Source organism: Schistocerca piceifrons, chromosome 3 (assembly GCF_021461385.2).
Source record: "Schistocerca piceifrons isolate TAMUIC-IGC-003096 chromosome 3, iqSchPice1.1, whole genome shotgun sequence".
In the NCBI taxonomy this organism is placed as follows: domain Eukaryota; kingdom Metazoa; phylum Arthropoda; class Insecta; order Orthoptera; family Acrididae; genus Schistocerca; species Schistocerca piceifrons.
In genome coordinates, this window is record NC_060140.1 from 926,074,635 (window position 1) to 926,101,343 (window position 26,709).

At 43.8% G+C, this 26,709-nt stretch overlaps 1 protein-coding gene across 1 annotated transcript in view; it reads right to left on the bottom strand.

Moving 5' to 3' along the window:
- LOC124787653 (facilitated trehalose transporter Tret1-2 homolog) overlaps positions 1–25,044 on the bottom strand; it is a 66,496-nt gene extending 41,452 nt beyond the window's left edge. Inside the window, exon 1 of the mRNA XM_047254452.1 lies at positions 24,740–25,044. The gene's annotated coding sequence lies outside the window, so the exon portion shown is untranslated. The remainder of the gene's footprint in view (positions 1–24,739) is intronic.
- Positions 25,045–26,709: the final 1,665 nt, after the last annotated feature.

The following is a 26,709-nucleotide window of genomic DNA, read 5'->3' on the forward strand; positions in this document are numbered from 1 at the left end:
CCCATCTATGCCACAAGCTAGAGCTCTGTGCCTTACGCTGTACGACCTGGTTATCCAGTCAACCAGTATTCATTTTATTCCTGATTTTATATTTTTTAATATTATTTTATCCATGCTGGATCTCATGGACTCCGTGATTGGTTCAAATGGCTCTAAGCACTATGGGACTTAACATCTGAGGTCATCAGTCCCATAGAACTATTTAAACCTAACTAACCTAAGGACATCACACACATCCGTGTCCGAGGCAGGATTCGAACCTGCGACCGTAGCAGCAGCGCGGTTCCGGACTGAAGCTCCTAGAGCCGCTCGGCTACCACGGCCAGCTGACTCCATGATTGATAATGATTGTTGATCAATAACGTAGTCAGCCAAAAATCTTTTAAAGTGCTTTAGTTCAATACCACAAATGGTTTCGTGCTCTCATGCCCATCTTCAGATGGCAAAAGTTTCTGATCACGTTGACATTTCGGTCAACAGCATGTCGTTCATTCCCACACTGCTTTGCTTAAGGAGAATGCTTGTGACGATGTTAGATCAAACGAGCAGAGCGTCATTATGTACGGATGACAAGTTGCGACCTATGACTCAGTGACCAGCTGACGTCATAGGTGGCCGCGAGTACTCAAGCTACGGAATGTGTGCAAAGAGCGCGCCCACGTCATGAGGTCTCAGGGCAAGCGAGGCACACGCGCTACGAAGTCGCTGGTTACACCCGATCAGGGTTTTCCCCGACCTGTCGCTGACATCGGACGAATGCTCCCCACTTGAAGTTTTGTGTTTGCTTGTTTTCGTAGAGTGTCAACAGTTCCTAGAAGTTCTTCACTCCGGGAGAAGAAAGTTATTGACAGAGCTTTTTCCTACTTCGATATACACTAGACTATTGCAGAGGACGCAGCGACAGTTGTAATTAATGTACAGGAAGAACCGCCATCGCCCGCATCTCGTGGTCGTGCGGTAGCGTTCTCGCTTCCCACGCCCGGGTTCCCGGGTTCGATTCCCGGCGGGGTCAGGGATTTTCTCTGCCTCGTGATGGCTGGGTGTTGTGTGCTGTCCTTAGGTTAGTTAGGTTTAAGTAGTTCTAAGTTCTAGGGGACTGATGACCATAGATGTTAAGTCCCATAGTGCTCAGAGCCATTTAGAACCGCCATAGATTACGTCGCTTTTGATTTACTGATTAATTCTGCTTGTCAGACGTGAACGTCTACATTGTTGGGGAAATTCAAATTGGTTCGAATGGCTCTAAGCACTATGGGACTTAACATCTGAGGTCATCAGTCCCCTAGACTTAGAGCTACCTTAAACCTAACTAACCTAAGGACATCACACACATCCATGCTCGAGGCAGGATTCGAACCTGCGACCGTGGCAGCAGCGCGGTTCCGGACTGAAGCGCCTAGAACCGCTCGGTCACAACGGCCGGCTTGGTGAAATTACAGGATGTAAGAATACAGAGTGTTTATAACTGAACTTCGGGGTTTTAACGCTGTATAATATTTATTGCATTAAACTTACTGTTATAGATGATATGTCAAAAAAGAGCAACTTAAACAGTTTTACCAAGAACCTTATAAATGTTCAATGTGAGCACCATTTGTCACACGGCACACGTCATGTCTATAGTCGAGTTCTTCTCAAATGTTGATAAGTGGGTCTTCAGTGACTGTAGCAACAGCTGCTTCAATCCGGTTTCTTAATTCAGGGAGGTCTGCTGGTAGCGGAGGCACGTACACACGATCCTTGATGAAGCCTCAAAGGAAGAAATCGCATGGCGTTAGGTCGGATGAACGTGGGGGCCATGCAAAGCAAGCCCTGTCATTGGGCCCCTTGCAGCCTATCCAGCGCTTGGATACAGTGAAGTTCAACCAATCACGTACTTCGCTATGCCAGTGAGGTGGCGCACAATGCTGCTGGAAAATGAAGTTCTCTGGCTCATCTTCTTCCAACTGAGGGAAGAGCTATTACTCTAGTGTACAAAGGTAAGAAGTGCCAGTTACAGTAGGTTCACCAAAAAAGAAAGGCCCATAAACTTTCCGCTGGGATACGGCACGTCACTTTCGGGGAATCTCGTTGCATTTGTACCATATCGTAAGGATTGTCTGAGCCCCAGATGTGCACATTGTGAGTGTTAACATGTCCACTAAGGTGAAAGGTCGATTCACCATTGAAGACAACATGATCCAGAAAATATTCATCGTTATGGAACGACATTTCGTTTGTGAAGTTGGCACGTAATCCATGGTCTGCTGGCTTTAGAGCCTGTAATAACTGTAAACGGTAAGGATATAGTTGTACGTGTTTTCTTAAAACTTCCCAAACAGTCGACACGGGAACTTGTAATTCATGACTAGCCTTCAGGACTGATTTCTTTGGGCTAAGAGTGAACGACTGTCTCATTTGCTCAACAGTCTCTTCACTAACTCCTGTGCTCTTCCCTTTACAAAGGCAAATTGATGATACCATCTACGAATGTTATTATCACTTGGAGGATCACAACCGAACTTCAGCTGGAATGCATGTTGCACAGTAACTACAGATTCGGTCTTTGCGAACTGCAAAACACAAAAAGCTTTCTGTTCACTAGTCGCCATCTTCGCTACTACCGCTTCCTAGCGGACTGCGGAGTAAACATTGCGTGCTGTGCATGCGCACTGGTGCCAAACACAACTGTTTGAGATGCTCTTTCATTTGACATATCATTTATAACTGTAAGTTTAATGTAATAAATGCTATAAAGCGTTAAAACCCCGGTATTCATTTATAAACACCCTGTACTATCAGACTAATAAGTCACTGTTGGAAAAAAATGAAACGAATTACACGGAGGTGACGAAAGCCATGGAATAGAGATATGCACCTATACATATGGTTGTAGTATCGAGTACACAAGAAAGGGCAAGGCATTGTCAGAGCTGTAATTTGTACTCAGGTGATTCGTGCGAAGAGATTTCCGACGCGATTATGACCACGCGACGGGAATTAACAGATTTTGAACACGGAATGGTTGTTGGAGTTAGACGCATGGGACATTCCATTTTGGAAATCGTTAGGGAATTCTGTATTCCGAGATTCAAAGTTCAAGACTCGCCACGGAAACCGCAGTTGCCGACGGCGTTCACTTACCGACGGAGAGCAGCGGCGTTTGCATAGAGTGGTCAGTGCTAACAGACAGGCAACTCTGCGTGAAATGACAGCAAAAATCAATGTGGGATATACAACGGCCGTATCCGTTAGGACACTGCTGCGGAATTTGGCGTTAATGGGCTACGACAGCAGATCACCGACGCGAGTGCCTTTGCTAACACAGCAGACGTCGCCGGCAGTGGCTCCCCTGGGTTCGTGACCAATCGGCTGGACCGTAGACGACTGGAAAATCGTGACCTGGTCAACTGAGCTCCGATTTCAGTTCGTAAGAGTTGATGTAGGGTTCGAGCGTGGCGCACAGCCCACGTAGCCAAGGACCCAAGTTAGCAACAAGGCACTATGCAACCGAGCGAGGTGGCGCAGTGGTTAGCACACTGGACTCGCATTTGGAAGGACGACAGTTCAATCCCACATCCGGCCATCCTGATTTAGGTTTTCCGTGATTTCCTAAATCGCTCCAGGCAAATGCCGGGATGGTTCCTTTGAAAGAGCACGGCCGACTTCCTTCTCCATCCTTCCCTAATCCTATGAGACCGATAACCTCGCTGTTTGGACTCTTCCCCCAAACAACCAACCAACCCAGCCACTATGCAAGCCGGTGGTGGCTCCATAATAATGTAGGCTGTGTTTGCATGGCATGGACTGGGTCCTCTGGTCCAACTAAACAGATCATTGATTGAAAATGGTTATGTTTGGCTACTTGGAGATCATTTGCAGCCATTCCTGGATTAATGTTCAGAAATAATTATGGAGCTTTCATGGAGTACAATGTGCCAAGTCACCAGGTCACAATTGTTCGTGATTGGTCTGAAGTACCTTCTGCATATTTCGAGTGATTACTTTGGCCACCCAGACCGTCCTACATGAATCCCATCGAACATTCATGGGATACAAAATCCTGCACCGGCAACGCTTTCGCTGTTATTGAAGGCTATGGAGGCAGCACACTGACAAGAAGAATGGATAAGACGATACGACATCTGTTAAGACATCCGGAAATAGATCCCACGGTACTAGAAGGAGCTGTACAGGGTAATGACTGCACTGGAAGACAGAGACTGGACTACACCCAGCAAGTAATTGAGGATGTAGGTTGCAACTGTTACTATGAGATGAAGATGTTGGCACAGGAGAGGAATTCTTGATGAGCCACATCAAACCAGTCAGAACTGACGACTGAAAAAAAAATAGAAGTAATATGGCTCAATGTTTCTACAGAGGACTTCCAACGAGTTGTTGACTCAAAGCCACGACAAGTTGCTGCAGTACAATCGGCAAAAGAGTTCTGACATGATATTAGGAGGTATCTCATGACTTTTTTAACCTCAGGGTATTAACAGAGGAATGGAAATCGGTTTAGGTTCCGGAGAAAGATAGAAGCACGCGAAGCGAGATTGGCCCTTCTACCTGTCTAAGAAGAGAGGTTGTAAAAAGATAAAACTGCGTTCGTAGCATATGTAGATTTAGAGAAAACTTGGACTACAGACTTTGAAGTTTTCAAGGTTGCAAGAATAAAATACAGGGAGCGAAAGGTTATTTACACCGTCTGCAGAAATCACATTGCAGTGGTAAGCGTCGAAATACACTAAAGGGAAGCACGGAGTGCGGAGGGAGTGAAGCAGGGCACTAAGTTACCCAAAATGTAATTCAATACATCCAGCAAAAAGTAAAGTAAAAGGACTTAAAGCTCAGGGAGAAGAAATAGAAACTTGGAGGTTTGCCGATGACTAATTCTGCCAGAAACGGCAGAAAGCTTGGAAGAGCAGCTGTGAGGAATGTGAAGTGAAAATGTTCAAACGTGTGTGAAATCTTATTAGACTTAACTGCTAAGGTCATCAGTCCCTAAGCTCACACACTAGCGAACATAAATTATCCTAAGGACAACAACACACACCCATGCCCGAGGGAGGACTCAAACCTCTGCTGGGACCAGCCGCACAGTCCATGACTGCAGTGCTTCAGACCGCTCGGCTAATCCCGCGCTGCATGTGAAGTGACTTGAAAATAGATTAGCAGGTGAACATCAACTGAAATAGAACAAGGGCAAGGGAATGTATTCGAACTAAGCGATGCTAAGCAAATTAGATTTGGAAATAAGACTCTAAAAGATTGAGTTTTGCTATGTAGGCATCAAAACAACTGACTATAGACAAACTAGAGAGGGAATTAAATGCAGGCTGGCAACAGCAAGAACAGTATTTTTCTAAAGGGAAAAATTTTAACGTCGAATATAATTTAAATGTTAGGAGGTCTTTTCTAAAGGTATTTGTCTGGATTCTATCCCTGTACGGACGTGAAACATTGACGATAAGCGGTTTAGACATGAAAAGAATGGAAGCTTTTTAATGTGGTGCTGCAGAAGAATGTTGAAAAGCAGACGGGTGAATCGAGTAACTAATGAGGACGTAGTGAAGGTAAGTGGGGAAAAACGAAATTTATGGGAGAACTCAAGTAAAAAAAGTGGATCAGTTGACAGGACTTATACTGAGACATCAAGGAATAGTCAAACTGGTACTTTAACAAGTAAATTTAACAAGTAAAAATTTTTTATGTCAGACCTAGCCTTGAACACAGAAATCAGATTCAAAGGGATTTAGGTTGCAGCGGTTAATCAGAGACGAAGAGCCTATAAAGGATTTATTAACGAGTACAGCTGCATAAAACCAGTCTACAGACAAAAACAACAACAACAGCATCACATAAAGAGAATCATTAAAACACAAATTAAAACTTAGTAACTTACTTTCATTACCGTAGTGCCAATACGTCAGTGGTTTAAACCACTGCTCGGCTCCTGTTTCCCTTACATACAATCATAGAAAGAGATGAACGCCGACAGCCCAAGCACGCTCACAAAATAGGAAAGTGGAACCAGTAACAGCTCGCAACGTGTTTGATGACTGTGCTAGCGTGCATGTTTTTATTTTTGTATGTTTTAGTCCAGTGTGAATATTGTTTCCGTCATGTAACAGTTTTCACCTTCGTCATCTATATGGCTCTTACTGTCCCAGTGCGATGTGGTAACTTTCCACATTGCGATTTTGATCATACATCCAGTCAAACAGCTTACAATGATTATTACAGACCACTTCACACTGATGCTGGTGCGTGCGTTGCTTTAAACCTGTGACGCGTTACACCAGGGCAATGACAGTAAATTACTACGTTCTAAGTCAAGTTTTAATAATTACCTCTATCTCATGTTATTATTACGTAATTTCCACAATTCTGAGAATTCGCGCACGTGACTAACGAAACTATTCAGTATAATAATTAATATGATATCTGTTGCGGTCAGATAAATACTCACTGTTCGAATCTATACTTTCGATACATATCTTATGGGAGTAACAAGTTCAGTCAAAAAAAAATCTATAAACTTGTCCCATAGAGTAGTTTTGTTCCTTTGTAAAAATTATGAAAAGGAACCTACTAAAGGTGCCTGTTCTTGATTTAAGTATTTTGATGTTGCAATATGAGGTAGACCAACGTTTAATGTAGTCATGCTCTGTAAGACATACGACGTTGCACCCAATTGCATTCGTGGCCCATATAAAGTATCACAGGAAGCGCATAAACGCACAGCAAGCAGGTGGAGAATTTAGTGTAAGCATTTGATTGCACCGACGTATTAAATACAAATGTAGTACACCTCTCGTAATTCCGTGTTTATCGACTGAAATACATTTTTTCATATTTCGTGAATCGTATCTATCATACTGTAAGTAGTCTGTTTAGGTTTTTATATTGGTAACGCCACGTAGCGCTCTGTATGAAAATCACTGGCTGTGCTGTGTGCAGTCTGTGGCTGAGTGGCATTGTTGTAATATTCGCTATTGTAGTGTTGGGCAGTTGGCTGTTAACAGCGCGTAGCGTTGCGCAGTTGGAGGTGAACCGCCAGCAGTGGTGGATGTGGGGAGAGAGATGGCGGAGTTTTGAGAGCGGATGATCTGGACGTGTGTCCATCAGAGAGAGTAAATTTGTAAGACTGGATGTCACGAACTGATATATATATTATAACTTTTGAACACTATTATGGTAAATACATTGTTTGTTCTTTATCAAAATCTTTAATTTGCTAACTATGGCTATCAGTAGTTAGTGACTTCAGTAGTTAGAATCTTTTATTTAACTGGCAGTAGTGGCGCTTGCTGTATTGCAGTAGTTCGAGTAACGAAGATTTTTGTGAGGTAAGTGATTTGTGAAACGTATAGGTTATTGTTAGTCAGGGCCATTCTTTTGTAGGGATTTTTCAAAGTCAGATTGCGTTGCGCTAAAAATATTGTGTGTCAGTTTAAGCACAGTCATTTATAATTTTTCTAAGGGTGCGTTTCAATACAAACTGCAATGTCGAGCTATTTAGAGCAGCAGAAGGAGAGAGTTTTAGATCGAGGAGAGTACTGCCATCTTTACTTGTTTATAGTAGCAAAGAACACTGTCCGTGGGTGGCCGGCCGAAGTGGCCGTGCGGTTAAAGGCGCTGCAGTCTGGAACCGCAAGACCGCTACGGTCGCAGGTTCGGATCCTGCCTCGGGCATGGATGTTTGTGATGTCCTTAGGTTAGTTAGGTTTAACTAGTTCTAAGTTCTAGGGGACTGATGACCTCAGCAGTTGAGTCCCATAGTGCTCAGAGCCATTTGAACCACTGTCCGTGGGTAATGATTACGCAAGGATGACAGCAGCAATCTATACACTGACTACAGATCTGCAAACTACCACACTAAAAGGCAATTTTCCAGCAAAAAATTTGCACATATGCTGCGGCATAGAGAAGTTTTGAAACTGCAAGCGAAAAGAAGTTGCGGTTATTGACACAAGCTTCAGTTTCGCTGACACGTTTAACGCAAGCGAGATTTCGAAACAACGTGCCATCAAATGCGCAGACGCTTTTACGTCTGTCTGGCAACTGAATCTACGTATAAATGTTTTTTTTTTAAACTTCTCTCTCTCTCGTTTATCCATTTCTCTCTCAGTCCTCTCTCCCTCTCCTTCTCACTCGCGCGCGCGCGCACACACACACACATACACACACACACACACTCACATTTTTGCAATGCTTAGTCTTGGTGATATCAATCAACAGTAACAACAGACCATATTGATGAACACAGTAGACTCACTGATGAAATCTTCTCGGGTTATCAGCCGAGTCGTAGGGTCGTGATATCGCAACGTTTCGATGAGTTTCCTACTAGCCATCTTCAGGCGAAGTTTCCGAGACTGAGTATAATATTAAGGAAGGTAACTTGTTTGTTTTTGAATAGGAAAAGTTGTTATGTCACGCCAACGGATTCTGGGATTCGGTTGTCAGGGAGCCAATGGAGATAAGAGTACGTCACGATCTTGCCGACTGGGACAGATGTTTCCACCTGAGCTCTGCATGCGATGGGGCGTTAGCAAAAGAACGTCAGGAGTGTTCTGATGACTCGACGCCCGAACACCCCCACTCCCTCGCACCCCGCCCACCCCTTCGCGCAGGTCTACAATTACATCTGCATCTACATGGATACTCTGCAAATCACATTTAAGTGCTTGGCAGAGGGTTCATCGAACCACCTTCACAGTTCTCTATTTTTCCAATCTCGTATAGCGCACTGAAAGAACGAATACCTATATTTTCCGTACGACCTCTGATTTCCCTTATTTTACCTTGGGAGTCGTTCCTCCCTATGCAGGGCGGTGTTAACAAAATATCTTCGCATTCCAGGAGAAAGTTGGTGATTGGAATTTCGTGAAAAGATTCCGTCGCAACGAAAAACGCCTTTCTTTTAATGATGTCCAGCTCAAATCATGTATCATTTCTGTGACACTCTCTCGTATATTTCGCGATAATACAAAACGTGCTGCCCTTCTTTGAACTTTTTCGATTTACTCCTTAAGTCCTATCTGGTAAGGATCCCACATCGCGCAGCAATATTCTAAAAGAGGACGGAGAAGCGTAGTGTAGGCAGTCTCCTCAGTAGATCTATTACATATTCTAAGTGTCCTTCCAATAAAACGCAGCCTTTGGTTAGTCTTCCCCACAACATTTTCTACGTGTTCCTTCCAATTTAAGTTGTTCGCAATTGTAATGCCTGGGTATTTAGTTGAATTTACGGCTTTTAGATTAGACTGATTTATCGTGTAACCTAAATTTAACGAATTCCTTTTAGCACTCATGTGGATGACCTCACACTTTTCGGTATTTAGGTTCAACTGCCGATTTCCGCACCATTCAGATATCTTTCCTAAATCGTTTTGCAATTTAATTTGATCTTCTGACGACTTTATTCTCGATAAACGACAGAGTCATCTGCAAACAACCTAAGACGGCTGCTCAGATTGTCTCCTAAATCGTTTTTATAGATAAAGAACAACAAATGGCCCATAGCACTACCTTGAGAAACGCCAGGAATCACTTCTGTTTTACTCGATGACTTTCCGTCAATTACGTCGTGACATCTTTTCTGGAGACACGCAGCTGGCGCACCCACTGGACCATCAGCAAAGGATGTGCGGTCCAGCAGCTGAAAAGGAACGAACTGGAAGCGAACCCGACACTTCACCTCAATATGACGAGAACGCAACTCGTCGAAACGTTGCGACAACATGACGCCTCTATACCACAGCATGCATGCAAGCTGTTTGCTAGAAAATCGCCTTTTAGTGTGAAAGCCCGCAGTTCCGTAACCGGTGTACAGGTTTCTGCTGTTTCCATTGGTTAATTATTACCCACGGAAAGTGTACTTTGCTACTATAAACAAGCAAAGTCTATAGCCTATAGCTTTCTCCTTATGGTGCTTGAAATAGATCGACAGTGCAGCTCCTATGATAGATATGATTCATGAAATATGAAAATGAAAATGTGTTTCAATTGAGCCGGCTGCAGTGGCCGAGCGGTTCTAGGCGCTTCAGCCGGAACCGCGCGACTGCTGCGGTCGCAGGTTCGAACCCTGCCTCGCGCATGGATGTGTGTGATGTTCTTAGGTTAGTTAGGTTTAATTAGTTCTAAGTTCTAGGGGACTGATGACCTCAGATGTTAAGTCTCATAGTGCTCAGAGCCATTTTTTGTGTTTCGATCGATAAACACGAAATTAAAAGAGGTGTACAGCCTCTGTATTTAATATGCCTGTGTAATAAAGTGTTTACACTAAAAACTCAAATATCTCCTTCCTATGCATTTGTGTGCTACCTGTGACACTTTACGTGTGTCATGAATGCTGTACGCAACACCAAACTACTTGGTTACACTCGTCACATTTCGTCCTTGTTACAGTTTTCCGATGATTCTTCATCGTGTGAGGTCTTCCAAATGTTGTCTCCGGGCCCTAACGTAATGAAAGACATCACCACAGTGCACCCTAACTACTCGTTGATTGACACATCCCCATTTCTTCCATTGCCTCGTGTTGCGGAGCCAGCCCCTTTGGCGCTACAGTCACGTTGACCTCCAGCACCACGAAGCAGCTATCCGAATGGCACGGAAATCGGCAGATATGATGTACGTATACAGACAAACAAATGCTTACAATATCAGAAAAATTGGATGATTTATTCAAGAGAAAGGGCTTCACAAAATGAGCAACTCAGTGCCGTATTGGTCCACGTCTGACACTTAAGCAAACCGTTTATCGGCCTCGCATTGATTAATTTGTTGTTCTCCTGAGGGATATCGTACCAAATTCTGTCAAATTGGAGCGTTAGATCGTCAAAATCCCGACATGGTTGAAGGACCCTCCCCATAATGCTCCAAATGTTCTCAATTGGGGAGAGAACCGGCAACTTCGCTGGCCAAGATAGGGTTTGTTAAGCACGAAGACATGCAGTAGAAACTCTCACCGTATGCGGGCGAGCATTTTCTTGCTGCAATGTAAGCCTTGGATGGCTTGTCTTGAAGGATAATAAAACGGGCCACGAAATATCGCTGACGTACCGCTTTGCTGTAAGGATGCCCCGGATGATTATCAAAGGGGTCCTCCTATGAAAGGAAATGGCGCTCCAAACAATCACAATTAGTTGTTGGCCTGTGTGGCGGGCTACAGACAGTTTTAGATTAGACTAGATTAATTATTAATTCCATAGACCTACAAAAGAGTGGATCCTCCTGGGTGTGGAACATGTCAGATAAACACATTACAAAAATGTAATTGTAACTTAAGTTTCATTAATTTTAATGATCCTCAGTCAATAAACAGTAAAATTATGTACATGAATTAAAATTAAACTTCTAATATTTACAGGTTTAATACTTACATCTGCTTTCATTAAATCCATCATTCACACAGTAACTAGTTACTTGGCTATTACAACCAAGTATTGTCAAAAGTTAAAGTAAATTATTCGTTTCACTGATCCTCAGTTAAGAACAGTCAAATTATGTACAAGATTAAAAATTAAACTTCCACTGTTTACAGACTTAAGATTTACATCTGCTTTCCATACATCAATTATTCACACAGTATGTAGTTACTTGGCTCTTACAACCAAGTATTGTCAAAAACTAAAGTATAATAAATTTTCATTAAAATGGTCTACTGCACTTGTTGAGAAATTCATGGATGGGAAGAAGGAGTTGGCCACCCAAAATTCTTTTAAATTATGTTTAAATTGTGCCTTGTCTGAAACTAAACTCTTAATGGTTGCTCATAACTTATTGAAAATATGTGTTGCTGAATACTGGGCAAGAGTAAGTGATTTTAAATCTTTATGTATATTGTTCATATTCCTAGTATTGATCTGTATACCAAGCAGTTAGTTGGAAAAAAGAGATGTATTATCTACAACAAACTTCATTAAGGAATAAATATACTGAGAAGCTGTGGTTAGTATGCCCAATTCTTTGAATAGGTTTCTACATGATGTTCTTGGATTTACATTACACATTACTCTTATTATATGCTTCTGTAGTCTAAACCTTTTTTCCCAGTTTGTGGAGTTACACCAAAATATGATACCATATGACATAATGGAGTGAAAATAAGCAAAATGTGCCAGTTTTTTTGTATTTGTATCTCCTATGTCTGACATCATTTGCATTGCAAACACATACTTGTTTAGGCACTTGAGCAGTTCGTTAGTATGTCGCGTCCAACTGAATTTATAATCAGGTTGAGTCCCAAGAATTTTACACTCTCAACTTCTCCTATTTCTATGTCATCATATTTTATACATAAACTAGAAGGAAATCTCTTGGAAGTTCTGAACTGCTTATAGTGTGTCTTTTCAAAGTTTAATGACAGTGAATTGGCTGTGAACCACTTAGTGATATCAGTAAAAATTTGATTAGTTGCCCTTTCTAAATTTATATTTGATTTACTATTTATTGCAATGTTTGTATCATCTGCAAATAAGACAAACCTGACCTCTGGTAATGTAACAGATGACAGATCATTAATATACACAAGCAAAAGTAGTGGACCTAGAATGGAACCTAGGGGAACACCACATATAATATCTTCCCAGCCAGATGATGTCTGATTGCCTACTGCTGAAGTGTTACAGAATGACACCCTTTGTTTTCTATTAGTAAGATATGACTGAAACCACTTTGCACCACCATCAGTGATGCCATAATATTTTAATTTACTTTAAAGAATTCCGTGATTCACACAGTCAAAAGCCTTTGACAGGTCACAGAATATGCCAGTTGCCTCTGATTTATTGTCTAATGAATTAAGGACATTTTCTCTGTAACTGTAAGTAGCCTTCTCAATATCAGAACCCTTAAGAAACCCAAACTGTGACTTTGACAGTATGTTATTTTCACTAAGGTGCTTAAGTAGACACTTGGCATCCAAACGTATGGGGGGTCTCCAGACATTTCTTTGCTGACCATCGGGACTCATTTCGAAGAAGGGTTCATCAATGAAGACAATTCTGCTCCAGTCAATGAGATTCCAGGCCGTAGACGTTTCGGAGACACCCGGACAGGCGCTAACATTTCTTTCCATACCATTTCTTTTCACCTCCGGTTGTCATCCACTGCACCCTCATAGCATAACGGTACGTCGACGATATTCTACGCCCCGTTTTGTTGTCCTTCATGGCAAGCCATCCAGGGCTTACATTTCAGTAAGACAATGCCCGCCCCCACACAACAAGAGTCTGTGCTGCTCGTCTTCTTGCCTGTCAGGCCCTACCATGGCTAGCAAGGTCGGCGGATCTCTCTCCACTTGAGAACCTTTCGAGGATTATGGGCAGGGCTCTCCAACCACCTCGGGATTTTCACGACGTAACGCCCCAGTTGGACAGAATTTTGCACAATATTTCTGAGGACTCTAAGAACTCTACTAATCAATGCCAAGCCGAATAACTACTTGCACAAATATCAAAGGTGCATCAATGGTGACATGCCCCGTTTGCGAAGTTTTTTTCTCTTGAATAAATCATCAGATTTATCTAAAATTGTAGTTATTTGTTTCTCTGTGTATGCACATCACATCGCTATACAGGGTGGTCCACTGTTCGTAACCGGGCCAAATGTCTCACGAAATAAGCGTCAAACGAGAAAACTACAAAGAACGAAAGTTGTCTAGCTTGAAGGGGGAAACCAGATGGCGCTATGGCTGGCCTGCTAGATGGCGCTGCAATGGGTCAAACGAATATCACCTGCTTTTTTAAAAAATAGGAACCCTCATTTTTATCACATATTCGTGTTGTACGTAAGGAAATATGAATGTTTTAGTTGCACCACTTTTTTCGCTTTGTGATACATGGCGCTGTAATAGTCACAAACATATGGCTCACAATTTTAGACGAACAGTTGGTAACAGGTAGGTTTTTTAAATTAAAATACAGAACTTAGGTACGTTTGAACATTTTATTTCGGTTGTTCCAATGTGATACATGTACCTTTCTGGACTTATCATTTCTAAGAACGCATGTTGTTAGAGCGTGATTACCTGTAGATACCACATTAATACAATAAATGCTCAAAATGATGTCCATAAACCTCAATGCATTTGGCAATACGTGTAACGACAGTCCTCTCAACAGCGAGTAGTTCGCCTTCTGTCATGTTCGCACATGCATTGACAATGCGCTGACGCATGTTGTCAGGCGTTGTCGGTGGATCACGATAGCAAATATCCTACAACTTTCCCCAAAGAACGAAATCCGGGGACGTCAGATCCGGTGAACGTGCAGGCCACGGTATGGTGCTTCGACGACCAATCCACCTGTCATGAAATATGCTATTCAATACTGCTTAAACCGCACGCGAGCTAACCGCACGCGAGCTATGTGTCGGACATCCATCATGTTGGAAGTACACCGCCATTCTGTCACGCAGTGAAACATCTTTTAGTAACATCGGTAGAACATTACGTGGGAAATCAGCATACATTGCACCATTTAGATTGCCATCGATAAAATGGGGGCAATTATCCTTCCTCCCATAATGCCGCACCATACATTAACCCGCCAAGGTCGCTGATGTTCCACTTGTCTCAGCCATCGTGGATTTTCCGTTGCCCAATAGAGAATATTATGCCGGTTTACGCTACCGCTGTTGGTGAATGACGCTTCGTCGCTAAATAGAACGCGTGCAAAAAATCAGTCATCGTCCCGTAATTTCTCTTGTGCGCAGTGGCAGAACTGCACACGACCTTCAAAGTCGTCGCCATGCAATTCCTGGTGCATAGAAATATGGTACGGGTGCAATCGATGTTGATGTAGCATTCTCAACACCGAAGTTTCTGTGATTCCCGATTCTCACGCAATTTTTCTGCTACTGATGTGAGGATTAGCTGCGACAGCAGGTAAAACACCTACCTGGGTGCCCTTTGACGTTTCACATGTGGCTGAACACTTCCTGCTTCCTTAAATAACGTAACTATCAGGCGAACGGTCCGGACACTTGGATGATGTCGTCCAGGATACCGAGCAGCATACATAGCACATGCCCGTTGGGCATTTTGATTACAATAGTCATACATCAACACGATATCGACCTTTTCCGCAATTGGTTAACGGTCCATTTTAACACGGGTAATGTATCACGAATCAAATACCGTCCGCACTGGCAGAATGTTACGTGATACCACGTACTTATACGTTTGTGACTATTACAGCACCATCTATCAAAAAGCGAAGAAAGTGGTCCAACTAAAACATTCATATTTCTTTACGTACTAAACGAATATGTAATAAATATGGGGGTTCCTTTTTTTAAAAAAGTAGTTGATATCCGTTTGACCTACGGCAGCGCCATCTAGCGGGCCAACCATAGCGCCATCTGGTTTCCCCCTTCAAGCTAGATGATTTTCGTTCTTTGTAGTTTTTTCGTTTGATGCTTGTTTCGTGAGATATTTGGCCCGGTCACGTTCAGTGGACCACCCTGTATATACGCCTCATTCGGATAATTCCACCGTGATGTGCCGTTTTCTTTATGTTAGAATGTATGTTCGAGGCCAGTTTTATTTTTGCCACCGTATATAAACAGATCAAGCAGGGAGTACAGGGTACACAGTACGCCAGAGCTGTTTTCTACTCTGTGTACGGACATTCATAGTTGTAGCTTCCAGCGGTTCTCTGATGATACCGTTGTGGTGACAGTACTGTTGCTTTATCTTTTGGGGTTGGTCTTTTCTACCCCGAGGCGCCGCCTACGTTTAGCTTCGTGTGTTTCTGCTCTATCTTTTGCTCTGATAACCTGAGTTACAGGAACTCGATCACGGTAGTGTACCGAAGTTAAGAAAGATCAAGAGAAGGGGAAGGAAGGAACGAAAATTAGGACTTAACGTCTCGACTCGTCGACGATATGGTCATCAGCGCCGAAACACAAGTTCAGATAGGAGAAGTGTGGAGAGGGAAGTACCGAAGCAACTATCCCGGAATTTGCTTTAAGTGCTTTAGGAAACAACAGTAAACCTATAAGTCGATGGCCGGACGGGAATTTGGACCACCGTCCTCCCTAATGCCATCCGAGTGTGCCATCTCGCTCGATGACAGAGAAAGAGAAGCGGAAAATTTGAATGAGGGGGGTGAACACTCGCTGTAAGTAACAACAAAGATTTTTCCCGGAAATCGGATTTGTATAATTCGGACAGGAAAGGAGTGTTCTCTAAGAACACAGTATACAGACATGACGAAAGTAGTTTCAAATGGCTCTGAGCACTATGGGACTTAACTTCCGAGATCATCAGTTCCCTAGAACAGAACTACTTAAACCTAACTAACCTAAGGACATCACACACATCCATGCCCATGGCAGGATTCGAACCTGCGACCGTAGCGGTCGCGCGGTTCCAGACTGAAGCGCCTAGAACCGCTCGGCCACTCTGGCCGGCACGAAAGTAGGGCAAAGGACCCAAAGCCTCAGGTATGTTTATACTTTCGTAGTAAGCAAGGTGTACTTTCTTGATAAAGAGTATAACGTAAAACATGATCAGAACACTACCTGGACCCTGCTTTAAGGGCAGAGCTCTCGGGCACCATGAAGTATATCAGATATAGTCTGAACTGTCTCAGCAGCTCTGGATTTTCCGTGAAGGGTAATTTCAACACTCTGAGGGCAATTTCGACACAATAACGAAAATACCAACATTAATAACAGGACGAAATGCAAAGATGTCTGCAAGATAATGTTCTGCAGAGTGCACATTTATCTCAGGAGGTTCAGTTTCCCGACAAACTGCCTATAGAACGCTCAGAACAATATTGGTTTACATTCCGGCCACCCGACAGCGTGGATTCATTGGGGAGTGGATTTTCAGACCCCACGTTCACTCCTTGACCTCACCACAGCTCTGTCTTAGTCATGTAAGCGATGGCTAAAAAGCTCTCTACAATTTACGCCACATTACCTTATGCACGTACGTCAGCTACATGTGACCGGATAACGTATTAACTATTTTGGTTATTTTGTTACGATGGAATAATTTTTCAGTTTAGTTACCTTCATTTTGATGAAATGCATATCTCTGGTTTCAGAACTTTTACAATACCTTACCGAGAGGCTTGTCGCGGCTGTCAGACACTGGACTCGCATGCGAGAGGACAATGATTCAAATCAAAGTCGAGCGGTCGAAATTTACGTTTTCCTTAGGTTTCTTGAAATGCTTGGTACAAATAATGAAGCGGTTCGCTTGAAACGTACACAGTTGGTAACCTTACCCCTTGCTTCCCCAGTCTGATTTGTGATCTTCCCTCAGTCACTTAATATCATATTTTAACACTGTTGTGGGTGAAATGTCACGTGAATAATGTGTACCCTTTCCAACAACGTGTTGAGAGTGTACGGTCTCTCTTTTTTTTTCTAATCATCCTGAAATCTTGAACACTCAGAGTCAAAGTAGCCCCATATTCAGCATTTAGGAATAAAAGCAACGATTCACCGAAAGGCACAAGCGCTGCGCCGTTGATACAGTACTTTTGGTACATTACTGGTTCCATCCTCAGGTAATGGACGTAGGGGAGTAGGTGCAACTATCCTTCATCGCCATTCTAGGGAAGGTGCTAGCAGAGATGTTACCGTGGCCTTCATCCGACCTGTTATGAAGTGTAAAGCGTGTATCTGTGTCGTATGGATCACTGTGATAAGTGCCTGTACACTAATTTTGAGATTCTGTTGTTAGATTATTCACGAAACATTTCACCCACAACAATAAAATACACAAATTCCAAGCTGTGTGTGGTACTATTAGCAGAACATTGGGCCGTAAATTACAAAAGGAAAGCATAACGAAATTCTATAAAATAATGGCTGTTCCTGTGTTATCCTATGGGAGCAAAACCTGGGATACCACAAAAAAGCTACCCGTCTGGAATATTACCGGGAGGGGGCGGTCAAGCTTAATGTCCCCATCCGACGGACGGATCACCATAAACAGTGTCAAATGGAAAGTGGGAATTTATGGTAAGGTCTTATGGGACCAAACCGCTCAGGTCATCGGTCCCTAAGCTTACCCACTACTTAACCTAACTTAAACTAACTTACACTGAGGACGACACACACACCCACGCCCGAGGGAGGACTCGAACCTCCGACTGGGGGAGCCGTGCGGACCGTGTCAAGACGTCTCAAACCACGCGGCTACCCCGCGGGGCAAACAGTGTCAAACGCCTCACATCATGAAACATTGCGGAGTGGGTTGGAGTTTAATCTAGGACACTGGAGCAAAGACAGGTCATCATCATCATCGTCATCATCATCTTTACAGGCTATTGCCTATTATGAAATCACAAAAAAAATCATTCCCATCTTTTTCGAGTTCTTCCAATATCTCTTTTCTCCTTCGGCTTGTATTTCAGGATCTTCTGAAGAATTCTGTGACCTGCTATCGTCTTGAGGTGTTGTCTCGAATCTCCACGATATTTCTGAATTTTTTCATTCATTTTGAAAATATTTAATTCTGTTCCAATACCTCCGATTCTAATCATATCTCCTCTTGTGCAGCCCTTCGTCCTTCTTAGGAAGCCCAACTCTGCTGCTTGAATTTTATTTTCTTGTTGTTTTGTGGTGTCCCAGCTTTCGCTGCCATAGTATAACACATGAACAGCCATTACTTTATAGTATTTCATAATGGTTTCTTTTATGTACTAAATGGCCCGATGTTCTGCTGCTGGTACCACAGACAGTTTGGGGTTTGTGAATTTTATTTTCAATGCCAAGGTCAAAGTCAATACTTGTAGCATAGCCTAAATGCCTAAATAAGAGATTTTTGACATTTGTTCTAAAACTGAACTATCGAAAACAATTTTTGATCTGACTGGATATTTTCCTCGGAATGCCATTATTTTTGCTTTGTTGCTGCAAATTTTAAAGTTGTATTTCTTGCAAATTTCGTTCAGCTAGTATACTGCTCTTTGGAGGTCACTCTCATTCTTTTGTATAATAACGATATCAGGAAACATAAGTACCTTAAGGTATTTCTTATTCATTATCTTAATTCCTTTGTTTACCTTACATTTCGCTTTGCGAAGAATGTAGTCAGTGTAAGTATTAAAAAGGGTAGGTAATAGTCCATACCCTTGCCTAGCGCATTGGATAATAATTGCTTCTTCTACTCGATCCATACCTGTGTTTATTACAATGCGTGTTGCTTTGTAAAGACTTTTCCCTACCTCTGTTAGGGGATAAGGATATACACATTCAAACATAATCGTCCATAGGCTATCACGGCTCACACGATGAAAAGCCTTCTCAAGGTCGATAAAGGCTATATGGGTTTCTGTACTACATTACTACATTCTCAGTGAATCACTATCATTTTTGAATTACAGACACATTGTCTGTCCATGAACGACCTCACCTAAACCATTTTGTTCTTCAGAAATAATAGCTTCTGTGATAGTCTTCTGGCGGTTATTGACTAGCTATGAGTACAGTTTGTAGCCAGTGTTTAAAGGACTGATGCCATGATAGTTTTCACAATCATTACGTTTCCCTCTTTTGAAAAGAGATTACTTCTGCTGTATACCAAGGGTCTGGGATCTTACAGTTCGGCAAACATTGGTTTATTAATTGTAAAAGCCTTTTATCTAGTGGTAACCCTCCATATTTAATTAGCTGTGCATTTATTCCATCTATTCCAATAGCTTTACTGTTCTTCATGCCTTTCAAAGCCTCTTGTCATTCGTCCATAATAACTGGATCTACTGTTTCATTGTACATACTTTCTCCTGCCGACAAAATAATGTCAGTTAAAATTTTCGACCACCAGGATTGAACCGACGAACATCCCAGTCGAGTGTCACTTCATAAGCATGTGTCAGCGACCTCGACTACGGAGAGTGGATTTTCGAACACTAAACAACATTATTGCTCTACCATCGGTTGCAGGTCCACGCTGCCACACAAACCTTGTACTATAATGAGAATGAGTAATAGTATCTCACACATCTTTTAACGCTGCCAAACACGCACCATCTTTTGAATGGACCATGGAGCTCAACGACTTGTCTGTTGCGTCATATGGTCTCATGTTTGCGTAACGAAAAATCGGATATCGGAGAGGTCGCGACTTATTGCGAGAAAGATAAGCAATGTACAACCACGTATGTTACTAGAGCGAGAAAGCAGAGGATTTCAAGGCCTTAAGTGGCTCGTGCGCGATTTTCTGTAAAATTTAAACGTATGTTTCTACGTAGTTTACTACAAGATCCCTGGGAAAGAAGGGGTACATTTCTTTAGACTTTGCGAGAAACTGAACAGGGACCGATGAATGTAAGTAGTATTCTTTCGGCGTTAAACGTAGACTGCTCGAGTCGAAAAGTCACAGACAGACTTTTTCTGTGTATAGTTACAAACAAATACAATTTCACATACACTTTGTTTTCAATTTTGTATGGGACATATTGTCCCAGAAGTAAATAAAGAATAGTTCCCATCCTTCTGTTCTGACTGATCTCGAGACGTTACTCATGAATGTAAGAAAAATTCCAATTGGGAATCAAATTGGGAATCCCTTTACCTCACTGCCATACGTATAAACACTGATGTGCAAAACTTAAGCACGAAACTAACGTTCGAATGATGTGTCACTGCCAAGTAACATAACTCGATGAAACTTGGACCACGACAGAAATAACTGCTACAGTATAGCGGAGACGGCGTTACGATTGAATTCACGATATCCAGAGATTTAAGGCGCTATACGAAAAGGTAGTTTATTTGGATAGATGCGTATGGGGCCTGAAGATGACAATGAAATACCGAAATTGGTAGCCTTCACAATAAAATAAAATAATATCTTAAAGTACACGGCTGTTGGTGAATTTTGTTGACATTGACAATTACTTAACCAGCCGATATCCCCTGGCCATAATGGGCCCATAGAGTTATAAAGTATTCCAATAAGACGTGGAACCTGAAGGTGCAAAACGTACAAAATGTTCAGAGTTGATTATTGGGGAACAGTAAGATTTATCGTGAGAATTGCAAGCAAGTACTGGAAGAAAATTTAATAAATAGGTAAGAGAAAAGTAAGAGTTGGGCACGTCCCAGCAACAGTCAGTTAATCGAAATGCAGGCGTGCGGGAATTAGAGGAGGAGGAACTGAAGGAAAAGGATGTCAAGGAAACTTTTTGGAAAGAAAGACAATGCGCTCGTATTGGATACGACAGTGATAGTTGAAATACTTTTTAAAAAAAGGTTTATTTCCCGCCTCAGTTACCGAGCATCTTCAGAGCATACGACGGAAGCAGTAGTTCAGTCCCAAACAACGCGCACTGTCAACGTACAAATCGATTGCTACCGCACAAGTGTGTGTTAGCGACCTTGCTTGAAGTATTGTTTCCGTCCTGTGACCTGAAGAAAGCAGGCGGCGTCTGAACCGTTAATTTCTGTTGAAATTCTGTGTGAATGTGCTGTATAATAGCCTTTTTTTTTAAATGTGAATACTCTTTTCTAATTTCAACTACCTGGAGGAAGATGGGTAGACGACATCAGAGAACTAGCTGATCCTAGGGAATGCCCCATTGCAAACTGTTAACGAAGTTGTCAGCATGCGGAGTAGGTTCTCAGACGAGTGAGTGGCTCGAAGCCGTCGTATGATAGCACCGACTATACTACTGGCCACACCAAGAAGAAATGCAGATGATAAACGGGTATTCGTTGGACAAATATATTATACTAGAACTGACATGTGATTACATTTCCACGCAGTTCGGGTGCATAGATCCTGAGAAACCAGTACCCAGAACAACCACCTCTGTCCGTAATAACGGCCTTGATACGCCTGGGCATTGAGTCAAACAGAGCTTGGATGACGTGCACAGGTACAGCTGCCCATGCAGCTTCAGCACGATACCACAGTTCATCAAGAGTAGTGACTGGCATATTGTGACGAGCCAGTTGCTCGGCCACCATTCACCAGACGTTTTCAATTGGTGAGCGATCTGGAGAATATGCTGCCCAGGGCAGCAGTCGAACATTTCTTGTATCCAGAAAGGCCCGTACAGGACCTACAACATGCGGTCGTGCATTATCCTGCTGAAATGTACGGTTTCGCACGGATCGAACGACGGGTAGAGCCACGGGTCGTAACACATCTGAAATGTAACGTCCACTGTTCAAAGTGCCGTCAATGCGAACAAGAGTTGACCGAGATGTGTAACCAATGGCACCCCATACCATCACGCCAGGTGATACGCCAGTATGGCGATGGCGAATATACGCTTCTAATGTGCTTTCACCGCGATGTGGCTAAGCACGGATGCGACCATCATGATGCTGTAAACAGAGCCTGGATTCATCCGCAAAAATGACGTTTTGCCGTTCGTGCACCCAGGTTCGTCGTTGAGTACACCATCGCAGGCGCTCCTATCTGTGATGCAGCGTCAAGGGTAACTGCAGCCATAGTCTCCGAGCTGATAGTCCGTGCTGCTGCGAACGTCGTCGAACTGTTCGTGCAGATTGTTGTTGTCTTGCAAACGTCCGCATCTGTTGTCTAAGGGATCGAGACGTGGCTGCACGATCCGTTACAGCCATGCGGATAAGATTCATTTCATCTCGACTGCTAGTGATACGAGGACGTTGGGATCCAGCACGGCGTTCCGTATTACCCTCATGAACCCACCGATTCCATATTCTGCTAACAGTCATTGGATCTCGACCAACGCGAGCAGCAATGTCGCGATACGATAAATCGCAATCGCGACAGGCTACAATCCGACCTGTATCAAGTCGGAAACGTGATGGTACGCATTTCTCCTCCTAACACGAGGCACCACAACAACGTTTCACCAGGAAAAGCCGGTCAACTGCTGTTTGTGTATGAGAAATCGGTGGGAAACGTTCCGCGTGTCAGCACGTTGTAGGTGTCGCCACCGGCGCCAACCTTGTGTGAATTCTCTGAAAAGCTTATCATTTGCATATCACAGCATCTTCTTCCAGTCGGTTAAATTTCGCGTCTGTAGGACGTCATCTTCGTGGTGTACCAATTTTAATGGTCAGTAGTGTATATATAAACGACGTGACGGATAAAATGAGCAACAATCTGCGACCTTTTGTTGATGAGACTGTAGTGTACGGGAAAGTGCCTTCTGAGTGATTAGAGGAGGGTAGAGAATGATTTAGAGAGAATTTATATTTGACGTAATGAATGGCGGCTAGCTTTAAATATAAAAAGTAGTAAGTTAATGTAGATGAGCAGGAAAAACAATTCCGTATTGTTCGAATGCTGTATTAGTGGTGTGCTACTTGACACAGCTACGTCGATTAAATATCTAGGCGTAACGCTGCAAAGCGATTTGAAATGGAACAAGCGCGTAGGGTCGGCAGTGTGGAAGGCGTACGGTTGAATTCGCTTTATTGGAAGAATGCTAGGAAACTGTAGCTCGTCTATGAAGGAGACCGCGTATAGAGTACTGCCGACCAACAGGCCACAGCATGGACACCGGCGAGCTCGCCCACTGACGCACAAACAAACCGCCAACATCACCCTACACTATGCATCCGATATATGACCTATCGGGCACAAAAACGGTAGTAAACCTAACTGTCGCAGGCTGCTGACGCTGAACGAGAGCTCTACACCGGCACCCCGCACAACGTCAAAGGTATCGACATGCATCATACCCACTATTAACAAAGCCTACCCTTGCACGACCTATCGTAGGCAGCAAGATATCCGCTACTGCTCTTACCACCCGACCTAACTGTCGCAGAGGTTTTCTTCCCTTGGCACTTTTTTCCCTCTGCCCTTCCAACCGGTACCCTTCGTTCGACTTCGACTCAACCTATCTCCAGATGAGCGCATATTAATGGTTAACCTGAGCCGCCAGACGTACGCAAACATCGCAGTACCCACATCCTGCGACACCTCACTTTAGTGAATACAATAACCCCTTATGCAGAGATGGCAGTAGACCTATTGAGTTGGCCATCATGCCGGTGTGGGCGTGGAGGGGCTCCACCTCTCATCAAAAAAAAAAAAAAAAAAAAAAAAAAAAAAAAAAGAGGACTACTCGAGTGATTGGGATTAAAGGAAGACATCAGAGGAATTCAGGGGCGTGTTGCTAGATCAGTAGCCGGTAGATGCGACCAACGTGCAAGTGTTACGGAGATGTTTCGAAGACTCAAATGGGAATCCCTGTTCTTTTCGCGAAACGATATTGGGAAAATTGAGAGAAACGGCGTTTTCGGTAGATTGCAGAACGAATCTACTGTCGCGAACGTACATTTCTCGTAAGGACCACGAAGATACGAGAAATTAGCGTTAGTGCGGAAGCGTATAGATAGTCGTTTTCCCCTCGCTTCATCTGCGGGTGGAACTGGGAGGTGAACGACTAGAAGTGGTGCAAGGTACCCTCCACCATGCACCGTATAGGGGGCAGCGGAGTATGTATGTCGATGTAGGCGAAATCTCTAATGCACTTGGCCGGCCGCTGTGGCCGAGCGGTTCTAGTCGCTTCAGTCTGGAACCGCGCGACCGCTACGGTAGCAGGTTCGAATCCTCCCTCGGGCATGGATGTGTGTGATGTCCTTAGGTTAGTTATGTTTAAGTAGTTCTAAGTTCTAGGGGACTGATGACCTCAGATGTTCAGTCGCATAGTGCTCAGAGCGATATGAACCCATATGTAATGCACCTGGAGGTGTACAACAGGAATGTAACAGGAAGAATGCAGGTGTGGGATGAAACGATGATTATCTAAAATAATTTTATTGAACTGACCTGTACAGTACACGGCAGCTGCGTGTTAGGTGAGCTCGGAGAAAGCTCTTCAACTGGTGCGATGAGAACTGGAAACCTGCACTGACGTTCCCGTTTCAGATAGCAGGTACTCGAAAGACGTCTCCAATGGCCGAAACGACGCAGCGCGGCACCTGGTGTTCCGTGCAGCGGACAGTTGGAGGACGCGCTTCCGGGGTCTGAGCGGCCGGCGCGTGTTGCAGTTGTTTCGCGGCTGATGTGGCGGCTGCCGCGGCAAGTGGTACAGTGGCTGCGCCGGCAGGCGGCGCCGTGTTTTGTAAGGCGGCAGCAGCGGGCAGTGGCGCCGGAGCGCCGGCGGCCGGACCCTGGGGCCTGACCCCAGATAGGGGCGAGGTGGCCAGACCACCGCACCAGCGCCGCTGCGGCACGCGGGCCTCGCGAAGAGTCGCCCTGCGGCCGTTCCAGGTCGCGAGTGGCGATAGCCGTGTGCGAGGGAGCAGTCCGCCTGCCCCGTGTTCCGGCCAGGGAGCAGATACTCTGCGGAAAAATCCCGTACGAATCCCTCCTACATCAGCTTTCCTGACGGCGGAAATTTTTGTAGACTCTCTCACCATTTCCATTGGCGTACCCACTTGTCTGAATATCAAGAGCTCAGGTGGAAACCCAGTTCTAAGCAAAGAAGGGAAAGCAGAAAGGTGGAGGGATTATACAGGGTGATTCAAAAATGCATGTAAATATTTTAAGGGTGTATTTGTGAGGTAAATATAAGACAAAAATGTTCTATAAATGTTTTTCCATAAACGTTTAATTCCAGAGTTATCGTTAAATACGAAAGTCATGTCCGTATCAAAACGACGGCAGTGCAAGCAGCAGGATGCCATATTCTGGTACGTAATTCACATACGTATCTCCCAACAGTTGATTCGAAACTGCATGAATAGTGTTTGTTTTTGTTTGCACGTGATGTTTACTCCTACTGTACGGAAGATGGCGCTGATGTTGTTGGTAACGGAAAAGTACGTCCTGTCGTTCATTCATCGTCGGAAGGCTAAAGGTTTCGTGCACATGATGTACTCAAACAGTGAGTATGCTGATATGCACCTTGTGTATGGTGCAGCAGATGGAAATGCACTTGCAGCAAGACGAAGGTACAGTGAGCTGTTTCCAGGAAGACGGTTACCAAGTCATCAGACGTTTGTATCTGTGGACAGACGTATGCGGGAGTATGGCATTCGTCCTGGGCCACATTCAGGTCGACCACTTGAGCATGCAGTGAACGTCGAGGAACATGTTTTGGACCTGGTAGACCAAGATCGATCTATCAGTACGAGACAAATTAGTGCAGCTGTACGACTTCCACAATCTACTGTATGGCGGCTGCTTCGGAGACAACAGTTGCATCCATTTCACCTGCAAAAAGTGCACGAATTGACACCTGAAGACTATCCTCGCCGTCAGCAATTCTGCCAGTGGTTACAAGAGCGTCATTTGAATGATCCAATGTTCATTCGGCGGATATTATTCACAGATGAGACCATGTTTACTCGTGCGGGTGTAATCAATTCGCATAATATGCACCAGTGGGCTGTCGAGAATCCTGGCGCGAGAATTGTGCGTGGATATCAACATCAATTCTCCATAAACATTTGGTGTGGTATTGTGGGGAATTACTTACTCGGACCTCATGTTCTGCCTCCAAGGCTGAATGGGCACGCGTACTGCGAATTTTTGGAGGGAGAATTGCCTGGATTGTTACAGGATGTCCCTCTTGCAACACGAGCCACCATGTGGTTTATGCACGATGGTGCTCCCGCGCATTACAGCCGCAACGTAAGGGCGTACCTCAATTCTGCGTATCCACATCGATGGATAGGTCGCGGAGGACCAATTGCTTGGCCAGCCAGATCACCTGACCTGAACCCTTTAGACTTTTATTTATGGGGCCGACTAAAGACATTGGTGTATTCTTCTGCAGTACCGAACAGAGAAGT